General features: G+C 39.6%; 1 long non-coding RNA gene across 1 annotated transcript; it reads left to right on the top strand.

Moving 5' to 3' along the window:
* Window positions 1-487: 487 nt before the first annotated feature.
* Window positions 488-10,309, top strand: LOC129046207 (uncharacterized). The gene is made up of 3 exons (XR_008507087.1): window positions 488-548; window positions 8,898-8,956; window positions 10,272-10,309. It is a non-coding gene; the product is annotated as an uncharacterized LOC129046207 (long non-coding RNA).
* Window positions 10,310-11,147: the final 838 nt, after the last annotated feature.

Here is an 11,147-nt window from a genome sequence, read left to right as displayed (position 1 = left end):
TTCCTCCTCCCCTAGAATGTAAGGCTCACCAGAGCTCAGACCTTCCTGGTAGCCCCTTCACCTGGAATGTGGGGGGCGCTCAGTGGGGGCTTATAAAGCCATTGATAAGAGGTTGGGTGAATGTATAAATAATTAAGTGCATAAAGGAGGCCATATAGGGGTGGTGGTGGAGGATAGAATGGAGAGGGGATCCAGTCAGTGGGAGGAGATTGGCTGCAAGCGTGGACTCAGTGGGGATGGGTAAACCCAGTTTGGTGACCTGGTCCACGTTCAGACACAGCCTCAGCGTGAACAGCCCCCTACAGTCTGAGAAAGTAGACAGAGTCCTGACCTTGGTGTTGGAAGAGGACCTTTCTGCAACTCTGTTGGCCAAAGACTGAATGCACATCTGGGCCAAAGGCGTGTTCTCCCTCAGGGACAGCTTCTGTGTTAACTCGGTCTTGCACCACAATTGCTTAACATGGTTTTACACATGATATGGCATGCACTGATCCAGAGGACGAGTTTCTTCCCAGATCGCTTGTTTAAAAGAATAACTCATATACCCAGTAAGTACCCCGCCAAGAGCTCTGCAAAAGATTTCTGTAGTGCTTAACTTTTTATACTCACATGAATAGCCACCCCTTATACTACAGCTGTGTCAACCCCTCCTCCCTTACAACGTCCACTTTTCAATTGTCTGCTTGCTGTTTGCTTTGCTTTGTTTTCCTTGTCATTTTCTTTGACAAGATGCAGCGTGGGTGAGTAGAGAAGTGACTAGCCCATTGCTCCCAAGAAAGCAAAAAAGGAACTAAGATTCCACCATTCTTTAACATGTAGCTGTTCATCCTTTAAAGGATCTTTGGCAGCTAAAGATTATGCCAAGACAGATGGTTAAATGGAGGAGGTTTACAATAGCCTTATTATTTTACAAGTTAAAAAAAGAAATGAGTGTACTCAATGGCATGGATGTTGAAATCCTTGCAAAACATGCTTCCATAATATATTCCCACAGTATATTTTAGTACAAGTTGACAATTGTTAGCATGTGAAACTAATGTGATAAATTAGAACACCCTGGATGGTGTTCTATTAAATAAGCATATTTCATGTAAGGGTACTAGTAGGAAAATTGCTCAGAGATTAGCAGTATTTTGTTAACACTGATACAGTAGAGCATGCTAGCAAAGAATCAGAACAATGTTGGTTTTTACGTAATTATTATGATTTTTAAAGATGACATGATCCAGGCCACAGAACTGTAGTAGGCATTGTTTAGGGACCTTCCTGAAGACACAGGACAAAATGAGAGTGCTTTGTTCTTCCATATCCGGTAAGTGGAAGCACCTGTTGTCTTTAACCTGGGGTTCTCATTCCTGATTTTAATTTCACATATGTATTTTTATTATTGTGCAAAGAAAAGAATAAGATGGTTGTAGATGGGGAATATATGGAAATTTGGGCATATCCAATTTTGATTATCAGTTTTTAATGTGAAATTATATTTCAGTAGATAAATCTAGATTAATATGGCAAAAAAGTTAGTGAACTTTGAGGGGGGGAGTGTTCACTGTTACTCATTGTGTGGTATTATCCATGTTCTACAAACTTGCCCTCATGTTGAAGATTTTATGAGTTGAATACTCTCAGCCTATGTGTAGATTCCTGAATATGATGCTACTATCCAGCTCCAATTTGCCTTTTAAAAATAGCAGAAGAAAATAACTTATTGTGAAATGGGCAGAGCATCCCATCTTTTCCCTTTAAAGACTCCTGAAGTGACCTCAACAGACCAGGACACTTGCAGAGTCTTCATGGAAACAGGCAGAGTTCTGCCAAAGAAAGCTCCATTAAAAAACAAACAAACAAACCAAAACAGTGTAATACCTTAAATTAACTTTAAAGGGGCAACCTAAATCAGATATGATCAGATAAGCTTCTGAAGGTTGAGCACCAGGGCCACAAGGATATGAGAAATACACATCAGGCATCACTCCACCCGGAAATAGATGGTCTTTACTCCCCAGGGGAAGTTTGAAAAACAGTGTGCTTTTTAGAAAACATGCTGAGTAACCACAGTTTAGAAGATGAAAGTTGAAGTGATGAACATATGAAATGGCTTGATTTTTAATGACATCTTAAAAAAAGAGTGATAAAATAAGAAGAAATAATGATTTCCAAATGTGAAGAGATGATATTGTTGGACTTGGATAGGTCTTCATAGTTACTCATCCACATCTTTAAGGGATGGGCATATCTGTCAGTCTTTAATCTAGATCTTCCCTGAGAGTAAAATGGCCAACGGGGAATTATGGAGTCTTGGAAACAGAGAGGAGTAAATGCAAGGGTTGTTTGTTGGACAAGAACTGGGACCTTCAGCTCAAGGGTGGAGCCAGGGAAATAAAGGTCCCATCTCACTAGGCTCTATTCTAGTCTCCCTCTCTGCCTCTGTTTCTCTGTCTCTCCCTTTCTCTGTCTTTCTCATCTTCCTGAGCTCCCCATTGACCAACACCAAAAACTGATGGATGGTGAACTCCCCCACATGTCAGCTCCTGAGGCACAGAACGTAGAGGAGGATTGGACTGTGTAGGTCAGGGTCACTGGGGAAAGTGGAGGTTCACCAGCCAACACCCCAGCAACTTCACTGGTAACTCATTGGGTCCTCCACCTGCAAGTAAGTCCAGGATGGAGTGTATGCTGCCAAGACATAGTGCCATTATTAATTAAATCTGATTCTGTTAAAGTATGAGAAGGAGAAAGGTATTAGAAAATCCACTAGAAGTGTCTGTACAACACCGCTTTATCCAGAAAGCTATAGAAGCCAGAGAATACAGGAGCAGAGATAAATATGGACAGAAAGAATTCAGCCCCATATCACCTAAGGTATTGAAAACTAATGGAGATAAAAATTACAGAGCAATAAATTGAACACGTACTGTGTCAATTATAATTTAATCAGCCAAATAAACACATTTTGAGCTTTGCCTAATATCTGGATATAAATAGAGTATGAATAAGGAAAATCAGTAACTCTGAACAAATAAAGTATCAACTGATGGGAAAACAATAGCCCATACGTCAAAACTAGGCACATGTAGATGGCATTGGCACCATGTTGCTTTAAGTTTTCATAATTGAATATAAACTGTCTCATCCTGGGATCCGTAGGGAAGAGACATGAGCACCACCGCTTGACTAAGAATTGTAGTGAGCAGGATGTGTGATTGGGGTCAGAGGGAAGTGAGGCGTGGAAGGAGTGATGGGGACACCAGGAGATGCTGAGTACAGGTCAACACCTTGGACAAAAACAGCCTGTTAGCAGACCAGTAACTTGGAGGGAGGAATGGAGAGGATTTGATCTAGTTAGCTGCCTCTTCCTCAGGAATCCCCTTGTTCGGTGTTTGCTCCATGGGGAGCTAACTCTTCCACACTCCTGGGCGGCCTCATCTGGTGTCTTTGGCAGTCACCCAGACGGCAAGCTAGAGGCTCAGTGTGCTGTCGGGGCCACCAGCCCCATGCTGATGGGCATAGTTGGGAAAGCAAGGAGAGCTGAGTGGACTTCTGAGGCCAAGAGAATTGGAGAGGGCATATAAAGTGTACCCGACGTATAAAGTTTTAGAACACAATAATTCAAATGAAAATTCCAAATAAAAAATATATATAATCCCATCTGTTAAAGTCTAAACTCTGACCTAATTTTACCAGTAGCAATTTATTTTTTATCCTCACTTTTTTTTAAAAAGATTTTATTTATTTATTTGACAGAGAGAGACACAGCGACAGAGGGAACACAAGTAGGGGGAGTGGGAGAGGGAGAAGCAGGCTTCCCGCGGAGCAGGGAGCCCGATGTGGGGCTCGATCCCAGGACCCTGAGATCATGACCTTAGCCGAAGGCAGAAGCTTAACGACTGAGCCACCCAGGCGCCCCCATCCTCACTTTTTTTTATAATGTTCTTTTTATCCCATTATTTGTTTGCAAGTGAATAAATAACACACATGTTGCTCACAGATAATACATTTGTCTTGGTAAGTAATAACTTAGAAAAATTCAATTACACAAAGTTCGGATTTTAAAAAGTCATTACATACTTTTATTCATAAGTATTTTTGAGGGGTAATATAGACAGATTTAATTATGTCCCTAATTGACCACATCTCATCATGTCATTTATACTATAAATTTTGGTGTTACTGCAAATGAGAGCTAAATTCACATATTCCAAATCAATTTCCTCCACAGTCTTCTTAATCATTGTGATTTGTATCTTTATTCCATTATGAATGCTGATGAAAACTAAGAATATATGATTTATAAGGTCTTTTGCAAGAGAGTTTTGATCTAAGACAAAGCACAAATTTTATTTAAGCCTTTACTAAATTTTCATGGTTCAAAAAACTCTGAAATATTACTCAGCCTGGATAAACCATTCCACACTAGAAAAACGTGTTTGGTTGGTGGTTGCCTTGGAGATCAATGATTCAGAAATATCACCATTCAAAATCATCCCTCACACAGCCACCTGAAGGAAGGATGATAATGCCTGAAATCAAATAAAATGAAGGATTTTTTAAACCTCTATGGCAAAAAAAAAAGGGGGGGTTCTTACAGCCACAATGACCTTGGCGTAGGGCATTTTCTGGGGGATTGATGGTCACCCTGGACGATCAACTCCCCCAGATGACCATTAATCCACAGGCAATGCCCCTATCGGCATCACTCTTGCTTAATTCAATTATTTGTGGTTGTGGGCTTTCCTTTGTGAATATTTTATTGTGCAGTCAGGCTCCCTGACTTCCCTGTCTCCTTGCTCAATTCCATTTCTCTGATATAGACTAGCCCAGGTTTGCATTCATCTCATACACACTGTACCATATCTAATTCACAGAGAGAAAAATAAAATGTGCGTTCTTAGATGCATATGTAATTATGTGGATTTGGAGGGGTGGGGGAGATTTATAAACAAATTCAAAGAGACTATCAATGGGCAGATACAATAGTTTCATAAATTACTGCAGGTCATTTTATAAGAGTGTGTTTTTATACCCAAATAACACAACACCTGTGATTTTCACTATAAGGCAGAATTTGAAAATCACAATTTAGATAAGATTGGATTTGGCAAGTTGGATAAACATTTATAGCCTTTTAACATAAGACTGGACTTTAAACATTAGAAGCAAAAGCAGAAAAAAAAGGAAAACATTGTGAGTGTTGATTGCCGTGCGTGCGCGCGCCTGCATGTGGGTGTGTGTGGGGTGTGTGTGTGTGTGTGTGTGTGTCTGTCTGTCTGTCTGTCTGTGTGTGCCCTGATGTTTGGGCCAGTAGCCATAGTGGTTAAAGACCATGTCCACTCAGACGTAGGGGCAGACAAGCCCAGTAGCTAACATTCAGGCTTTGTGGTCAGAGAGATCAGATTCAAATCTCAGTTCCATCCCAAGGCCAGCATGCTTTGAATTAATCATCTCTCTCCCCAGTTGGGTACCTGGGAAGGATGAGCTACATTCTCGGTGTTCTTGGGAGGGTTGAACAGGAAGCTGTCACGTGGTTCTTTCTTGGGGTTGGTTCTCAAGCGTATTATAAGGGGACGTATAACTCTCAGTGTGGATAAATGTGAATATGCAGGTAATGGCTCATTATAACCACACTATTCCACTTGTAACGTTTGTTTCTAGGCAAGCGGTTGTTCTAATAGTAAAAGAGTTTATTGAATAATAAACTTCTAGCCTCATTAAAATAATAACCAAATTGAAGCACTTCAAAATTAATTAGACATGTAAATGTAATGTTTTGAAATTTATTATTTTATTCTATTTTATACACGTTGCCTATACTTTGTGTATAAATTTTATATAATCTAATTTTTATAAACATGGCCATATTTCTACACTTAGAGAATGCAGACTCTCAGTAAGTATATAATTAGTAGATGAGCAACTGGGTTTTCCCTACCGTGTATCTATGTCCTAGCAATATTAAAACCCCATTTTGGGATTTTTTTTTCCCTTTCAGTGGTAACTTCCTCAATAATGAAATACATACAGTAGCACACATTCCAAAGCAATTGACCTATTTCTTTATAGATCCATTATGTTAAACAACTAATACCAGACACACAGATAGGCTCTCCTGCAGAATCCATGGAAGGAGGATTCTGAGAACCCATCCTGTTTAGTCCACGGTCCACATGCATAAGGATAGCTTCTTTCTCCTCCTCAGGAGAGAAATACAGTCGCCTCCATGCACATTAAACACAAAATCTAATAAAATCTAACACAATGATGAATGCAAGAAATATCTTTCCATTGAGATTTAAAATTCAGATATTTCATGTGCATGAAATATTGCCATCAAAATACTCATCTTATAATCAGCATGTAATATAGAACCTTGTGGAAGTGACTAATTTTTCGTATGTATATATCAATCAGATATGTGAAATGGGTTAATGCACATGTCATTAAGTTGTAAAATCCAGGCATCATCACATGCCGACAGAAAGACCTGAGCCTTTTCTCGCTGGTAAAATTTGAACATCCGAGATATTTCTGTTCAGGTTCTGAGAGCCCAGGAAACAAAATGTTGCTTCTGCCTTTTTATTGAATCTCGGTTTAAATCACTGAGGTTTTGTCCATACTCTGAGATGTTTTCCCAATTTGGGGATTTTTTTTAAAAAAGAGTTTATCATCTAGGTTGTAGTTGGAGATATTAAATTAATACTTAAGCAGGTGGAACATTAACCTGGGGAGGATAGGAGCTGTCCTCCATCCGGATACCCTGATGGACTCTTTCTTCTTTCGCGAATTAGATCTGAGACAGTAAATTGAACACGAACCTCAGATTAAGACCTGCAAAAACTGCACATCTGAGCCCATCTGTAACCTGGTAAACCTGCATATACCACCTTTGGGGTCTCCCAATACCAGTGAGATGTGAATACTTGTTTAGACTAATGAGATCTGTGGCGTCTTGAGTGCTTCTTTTCGTTGTGGCACCGCACGTGGCTGTCTCCACCATGCCTCGCGCCGCACTATGAGAGGGACGGCTGCATCATTTCCAGATGAATGTTAGGGTCCTTGATTAAGGACTAGGACACCCCAGAGCCTGCGCTCCTGAACACTGCAGTGATTTGCTGCAGGAGTACTTCGGATGCCTCTCATATACAAACTAAAACTCCAATTTACGTCCCACAGAACAGAGGCTCTGTTGAGCTCTGAGATTTTAGAGAAACCTGGTACCCGTCACGTTGCAAAGCATAGCTAACATTTGGATTATTTGATAGAAAAGCAGAATCACTTTCATGACAAATAGGTGAGATAAATAAACCACGCTTAGATGGCAATTTTCATTTGAACATCACAAACAAGGGATGAAGAATTCTCTGCTGTGTTGGGGCAGGGGCGTGCTCAGAATAACATAGAAAACATTGAAAGCGATTTTGAATATATTTGTTTATAGTTTCACACATTCAAAATTTTAAACTCCTAAATTCTCTCTTTTGTGGATAGCATGAGTGCATAAAATACTGTGTCAAGGTTTCCACTATAAATATTATTTCTCAGGGATTTATAACTTTCACCATAAAATGTGACCCCAGGCATTAACTATCTTTTCTCAACACAGAGACTGACGTTTTTATGTGTGACTTTTCATACGCATGCTGAAGTAAAGCCAGCAGTCGAGCTGTTTCTAGGCCACATGTAATTACTGAAAACATACTAGTATTGTAGTTTGAGATATATACCGGAACCGCATTTACTACAAGTTAAGAGCATTTGTAAAAGGGCAGTTAATTAGTCCGTAATAGAGTCTAATCATATTTTATTTGAAAACACTTATATGAGCCCTACATTGGTCTGGGTGTTACTTTTTTTGAGAGCTATGAGCCCTCGCTCCTGGCTCCATCTATCTCCCCCTCTACCCTCCTCTTCTTCCTTCACCTGGGACTGAGCTCATTGCGCACAAAAGTCCTTTGCGGCATTACCGGTTTATGAGAAAGGAAAAATGTAGGCATCCAGTACTTCCTATGAGAAATGAACATTGACTTTCTCTGAAGAAAATATAAATGGATTGACTTAATTGGACTGCGGACATTGCAGCAATTAATAATAGATTGTGTCATAGTGAGGGCTTTGTTTGTATTTAAAGCAATAAATTACAAGTATTAAATGTATATTTATTTCAAGTTAAACTCATTTCTAATTGACATGTTACTTAGCCTAAGGCTTTTAAGATCTTTTAGTATAATTAAATTAATAGAAAGCTATAGATCACAGTATGATAAACAAACAGCCTCGACTTTAATATGACAGATATACAGAACAGGCTGTGTAAGTAGATCATTATTATCGGTTTAGGTTCAGCAAAAAATACCACCAGGATGAAAAGAAAAGAAAGAGAGAAGCTGTGGCTGACGTGGGTGACATTCTTGCCCATAATCTGACTGGCCGGCATCAGAAATCCCAGGCTGGGGAGCAACTTCATTATGAAAATTTCTTGGTTGGATCGATGCCTTCTACCAGAAGCTCTTAAAACCCACATCAAACATTTAAAGGATATTATGATCACCCCAGGCTTCAGACAGCCAAACAGCATAATAATGTTTCATGTATGAAGTGCAGCCTCCTCTAGCTCTTATTATTTTCAAAATCGTCATTTTTAAATCTAGTCCTTAGTGTGAAATGCATATTATAAACACTATTACCCAAGAGAAAAACTGGCTGCAAGTTTTACCATTTCATTCATTCGAAGGACTCAACATGCTTTGTGACGACCAACTTGCCTTGGTTTTGTTGTTGTTGTTGCTGTTGTTGTTGTTGTTGTTTTGACAATATGCTGAAAAAGACAACTACAGTCTTTTCTAATATGAGGAAAAACTGAGATTTAGCCCATGTCTACAGCCCGAATTGTTTCATTTCAGATCAGAATGGTGTACTATTGCTCATGACGTGGACACTGGTGTGTTTTCTTGGCACGAAGGTAACTCATCTGTGAATGTGACCTAATAGCACATCTTGGGTCTTCTGCTGTCCTGAGATTTGTCATGTTCTTTGTCTCCTTTGCACACCGGACTAATTGCTCCACGGGGATAGGAGGCTTCTTATTAATCTCTGCATTCCCAGTGGTCATATTGCCTTATATATAGTAAGTTTGTGATAAACAATGAAGGAACACACTAGTCTTCTGGCATTTCTTATCAGTAAAATGGTTCTTCTAATGAAGGAACACACTAGTCTTCTGGCATTTCTTATCAGTAAAATGGTTCTTCATGGAACAGATAAAGCCTGGGGAGGAGCAGGGACCTCTTCGAGATAAAGCACTATCTACATGGCCATTGATCCTTAACAAAATTCTACTGTAGGGGCGTTCTAAATTGGTTACTTACTTCTCAAGTGCAATCAAATTTATAGACCCTAATAACTAAACCAGTAGGTGGCTTTGTCAAGACTGAACTTGAATATTTAGTGAATGCCCATTTACATTTCTGAGTTTATGGATATCACCATTTTTTGTTCCCAATGTTGTATAGACAGTGTTTATCATGGCGGACAACACTGAGTTTTGTTGCTCCTGGTTTTTGATAGGCTAGATGTTTCAGTGGAGGGGCCAGCATAATTTATAACCGTAATTAGGTTTTTATTTATTTGATGCCTGGGAGAGGATTTTGGACAGTCTTACACAGTCCCACCATCTCCCTGTGTGACAGCCTGAACAGTGTGGTGTTCTCTGTGGCATTTTCTATACCATGGAAACTTCCTGGGGTTGTTTTCTTGAGTAAACTCTTTCTTTTAGAATAATTTTAGATTTACAGAAAAGTTGTGAAGATGGTATAGAGAGTTCCCACATACCATGCACCCAGTGTCCCCCATTGTTAACGTTCTACTTCATCAGGGAACGTTTGTCACAACTGGGGAACCGACAGGGATCCATTACTCTGAATTAAATTCCAGAATGTGTTCAGATGTCATTAATTTTGCTGCTAATCTCCTTTTGTTATTCCAATATCCCCTCCAAGGCCATGTTGTGTATGAAGGTGCTGAAGGCTGTGCTTGACCCTCAGAATGTTCAGAGAGATTATCTCCGGGACTTCCTGGACAAACCATGGGTGCCTCCCACCTCGCCCCACTCCTTGCTTTGATTATCAGCCACCCAGAACGGGGCAGGAGGGGCCCATCTGGGTGTTCTTAGAGCACTCGCTCCAATAATCTGTGCATTTCCACTGAAACCTGACAAGACTATTGTGACAGGCATGTTAACAGGAATGCTGTTTCTAACAGTCTTTCTAACTTTGTAGGAGCACAAAAGGAAAACCCACCTGGAAGCAGCTTAAAGGATTCTAATCAAGCTATTTAAGGTACCATAAGGCTACTTCCCTGATTCTAATATAATGACTTCTCTTTGCTTTCTTTTTTATGCTCTGTCTCAACAGGAAAGAACAGGGGTGCAGCATGTCTTAACTACAAATGCTTCTCACCAGGAGGAGTCAGTTAAACACATCAGTACCATTTTAAGACAGTCTGGGGTTTCATATGATGGACCGAAAAGAGGGTCCTTAAGAAACACACACTCTATGAAATGTTTTGTACAAGGGGCATATCTCCATAGACTCAAGTTATCATAATTTTGTGACACAAATAATTAAAAAAACACTTAGATGTGTGTTTGTGAAGGTTTATGCCATTCGTTAGGACATATTCTTCAGTGTGAGAGTGTGAAGTCAGGGCACCTGCTATGAGGACACTCATAACAGAGGTGGCCCTGATTCAGCCAACGCAGAGTCTCATTTGCTGGTGGGCGGCAGTGGGCTAGAATCAATAGACATATACTGTTCTAATGAAATGGGCCATTAAAATTTAACTGCAAATATAGGGCACGATCTTGGTTTCTAAAGCCTTACTCAACAATCAGGAAAGTATTCAATTTACTTCTAAGACTTTGGAAAGAAATATAGAAAAAATGATGTGAAAGACTGTCAGATCCATCAGTTATGTCAATGTATATGTTTGAATCTATTATTTCCTTGGTCTATTGAATTTTGTGCCTAAGGGCTTATGAAACCATCTACTCTAGAGAATAAGGCCTTTATCTAAGAGTTAAATAGGTCATTTAAAGTTATTGTTATTCTGCACAATGATTCTAAATCCAATAATCTCTGGTAAAATCCTTAAAA

Source organism: Mirounga angustirostris, unplaced genomic scaffold (genome assembly GCF_029215605.1).
Source record: "Mirounga angustirostris isolate CCGP_5_RB_7025 unplaced genomic scaffold, mMirAng1.0.hap1 SCAF_7, whole genome shotgun sequence".
In the NCBI taxonomy this organism is placed as follows: domain Eukaryota; kingdom Metazoa; phylum Chordata; class Mammalia; order Carnivora; family Phocidae; genus Mirounga; species Mirounga angustirostris.
Note: the sequence above shows the minus strand (reverse complement) of the source record. Positions and strands in the feature narration are given on the sequence as shown.